Below are 4,005 nucleotides of genomic sequence, written 5' to 3' on the forward strand. Positions count from 1 at the left end.
CACACACACACACACACACACACACACACACACACACACACACGAGGCCAGCTCTAAGATGCTCATCTATCTCATGATATAAAAAAAACCTAACCTAGCAGCTCCACTCTTCAGAAGATCCAGTCCAGAGCAACTAGCACGTTACTGAATGTTATTGTTAAAAATACATGGTTTGACCCAAAAAGAGGCCTCAATCTGAAATCTTCACAGTCATGAAATGCTCTGCGCYGCCTCTCCATGGAAACCGATTTCATTAGAAAGTTCCCAGAGGAGGATGAGTAAAGACAGAGGGATGACACAGAGAAATATGAWGGCTGGTGAGGAGTTAAAAACTCTTCCGGTTGTTTATATTTTGTTCACAACCACACACTGAAACTGGAAAATTCGACTTCGTTCCAACAGAAAACATCTTTTTTTGTTGTTGATGTTGTTTGTATCACTCTTGTCCCTCAACCCAGAACATATTGAGGCAACATAATTGGACACCATTAAATTCAATAAACCCTGAGAGGTCCTGCTTTAATTTGTAGCCCTGCATTAACATGACAAAACACAGATATATGCTAATGCGCACACGCCCTGTCCCACAGATGAAAAGCACACATTAATAAATGATAAGGATTAGGGTACATCCTTTAATGACGCCCACATTGTCCTCCTGGGAGTCAGACAGTCCCCCTGTTCTTTTAAGACCCGTCCATTTTACAAGCAGGTGTTTCAGCTCGACTTTGCTGCTTTTTTTTAAAGCTGCTCACATTTGTCGGGACAAACTGGAGCCTCTCGGTTTCACCTGCTGACAGAGCCATCTGCCGCGCCGCCCTGCAGCAGTGCTCCTGCCATATATTTATTACTCTGAATCCCAAAGGTGGGCTTCAGCAAAGACAGGAGCGTCCCGTTATCGGCTATAACTGGAGGGCACGCAGGCTATTTCGTCCTGATGTATTCAAGTATTTCACCGGTGGATCTAAAGGAAGTCGACACAGACGATTAATGAAGCTGTTGTCAGGCTGAAAGATAATARGCATGTTTTTGATGCGTTTTCCTGTTATAAGGGGTAAATCGGTGTAGATGCACGAGACCCAAGACGTATCAGTAATGATACATCTGTAAATGATTCGCTTTTGTAGAGTTCAGCCAAATCAATCAAATAAACTAAATGAAGGAGGAGTTGTGTTTTCATTGTGTGATTTCAGCAAAATGTGTTATTTTTAAGCAGTTATGATAGTAAAAATCTTGTGTTTATGCTACATTTGTGCCAACCCCGTTAGCATCTAGGGATTCTAGTTTGTTCAGCTCTACTCCAAAAGTGTTTTAAAAGGGGTTGGGGGCATTAGGGGGCCACCGAGAATCCTGGGGTGGCATCAAAATTAAAAGCCATACAGGAATTTCTAAGATTCTATTATGAAACTTCTACTTTTTACGACTTGTCAGGGAAGAGGACAAAAAAAATAAGCCAACTAAAGGCAAATGGAAGGCAATATTGTCATTGCCTGTGCCAGTGAGGGAATATTTGTCTCATGAACAGCTGAACAATACTGAATGAAACTCACAATAACGATTAACCTTTGGAGTCWAATTCAAAACAGCCAACAAGACTATCAACCTCAGCAGGCACATTTTAAAAATGGYCATTTCCCCTCTTTTTTTGTCCTATCAGTGAAACCTCTCGTCCTTGAAAGCCCTTGGTGAAGAGTGTGTCTCGCGGGAAGACAAACAACCTTCACCCTCCAGTAAGACTGCGTGTCATTGGCCAGTGGACAGAGCCGGCGCGTCCTTCAGGGACGTCCCCCACACTGATGGAGCCTGATGCGAGACCACCTGCTCTTCGTGCCTTCAGGTTGAGTCATAAAGATGCCTCKCTCCACTGTGTGGAGTTTTAACTCTGCTGTCTTTAAATAAAACATGAACGAGTTACTGTGTGTGGGGTTTTTTTAGCAGAGCTGAGTCTGCATGCAGTTTAGATTTTAATACATTATTTTACCCTGGTCTGTTTTTCATGCTTTGTTTCTTTTAATGATCACCACGAAAAGCAAGCAATCAGAAAAATGCCTGTCTATGTCTTTGTCTGCATGTCTGTTAGCAAAATATTTCATGAACCTACGAATACACTTTTATGAAACGTTTAGGAAGCATTCACCGGATGTATATCTGCAACTGAATACCTTTTGGATTCAACATACCGTATTTATTAGTGTATAATACGACCCCCCTTTTTTGAGCTTAAAATGCATAAAAAATTGAATCCTCAAACTACCTCCAATTTCATACAGACTTCAAGATTTTTCAGCCTTTGCAGTCTTTATACATATCAGTAAAATGATCATTGCACTGTTCATTTTATTTTAACAACATATATACTAAAAGATATTTTGACAACAAATATACATCAGCTGTAGCAGCATCATATGAACTCTGGCATTTTACACATAGTCCATCAGGATGCACCAACACAAAAGTCAGAGACTTCACATGAGATTTGGGCCATCTTCTGGGGCAAAAGCAGATTRCTTCCTACTCGCGAGCGCCCCCTCTGGTGGGGAAATGTTTTTTCAGGGATCCAAACATTTTCAGAACACCGGTAGACGGCAGCTATTACAGACGAACATGTGTTTGTTGTTCAAGGAGCGGCTCGGTCACATGCTAATGTCTTTAGTTCACTATCATTACTAAGATGCAGGACTGCTTTTTTCCCTTTTTTTTTTCCACATCATGTCACCTGCCAGGATCTGTTATTATCTCTCTCTGAAACACAGAGGAGTGTCAGAGGTAAGCTCGTTTCAACTGCTTTTTACGACACGGTCTCATTTCCGGACTCAGACATTTTGAGAATGAAGCCGATATTTCAGTTAAAATGCATAAGTAAAGTATTTATCCAAGTATAGTACTACCTCCCAACTTTATGGATGATTTTATGGATTAAATTTTACCTATTATACTTGAATAAATACGGTAATTCAAGATGGCCACCACAGGTAATCATACTTACTGAACACAAAAATGGCTACGACTCAGTTTTACAGMTACTGAGCTAAAGCCTGGTGTGGTAGTAGCTGAGAGTCTTCTTCAAACATACTTTGAGCAGATTGCATGAAATATTTAGTTAAAATGTTGGCCCACAAGAAGGTATGCAGTATGCATTCCTGTAAGAAATCCTAGTTTCATTACATAAAGTAAGTTTGTTCTAAATGAAAAGACTTTAATCATGTCAGAAGCACAATTTTGTCAAAAACATTTAATGGAAAAATCTATCAATTTTCACATGMAGACTGCAAAAATCAGAATACAGGAAAGGAAAGAGAATTGAAAGAGAAGAAGAAGAGTGACGTGACAGAGAGGAAAAAAAGAAAGAAGGGATTAAGAAAGGAGGGGGATCCTGCAGAGACAGCTCAACCTGCTGATAAACTCAGGAGTGAAACATAAATCATCTCAGCTGTACCATTATCATCTTTATCTGGTAATTTAATTTAAAGAGAACAAAGACAGAGAAATGAAAAGAAACAATCCCCAAAAAAAAGCTTCAATAAACTGCCAGAACCTGAACAAATAAAAACCAAAACATTTGTGTTAAACTGTGCGTTAATAATTTATATGAACACAAACCAAACGSTCACTGATAAAACATACACTCTTGCTCTACAGCATGTTATGGCTCTCACTTAAAGCACTTTAAGTTCCTATAAAACCATACACCAAGCCAGATGACTGTAATATTTTCTGTGTGTTAGTGTGTGCATACACTTCAGTGAGGCGTCTCATCATGTGTTATTGCCACTGTGGGAATAGTTTCTTGAAAACAATACGGAACACAACAATTAGACGGGATGGCAATTATCTCCTGTTAGCATCTATTTGCATATATTTGCACAAATTGAGGCGAACTAAATGGCGTCAGACAGGAAAAGCATCCCAACACCAGACGTGTGAAAGGTGAGAGCCGCAAGGAGTACAACCAGAGATGACAATAAATAAATAAATAAATAAATAAATAAATAAATAAATAAATAA

Source organism: Austrofundulus limnaeus, unplaced genomic scaffold (genome assembly GCF_001266775.1).
Source record: "Austrofundulus limnaeus strain Quisiro unplaced genomic scaffold, Austrofundulus_limnaeus-1.0 Scaffold434, whole genome shotgun sequence".
In the NCBI taxonomy this organism is placed as follows: Eukaryota; Metazoa; Chordata; class Actinopteri; order Cyprinodontiformes; family Rivulidae; genus Austrofundulus; species Austrofundulus limnaeus.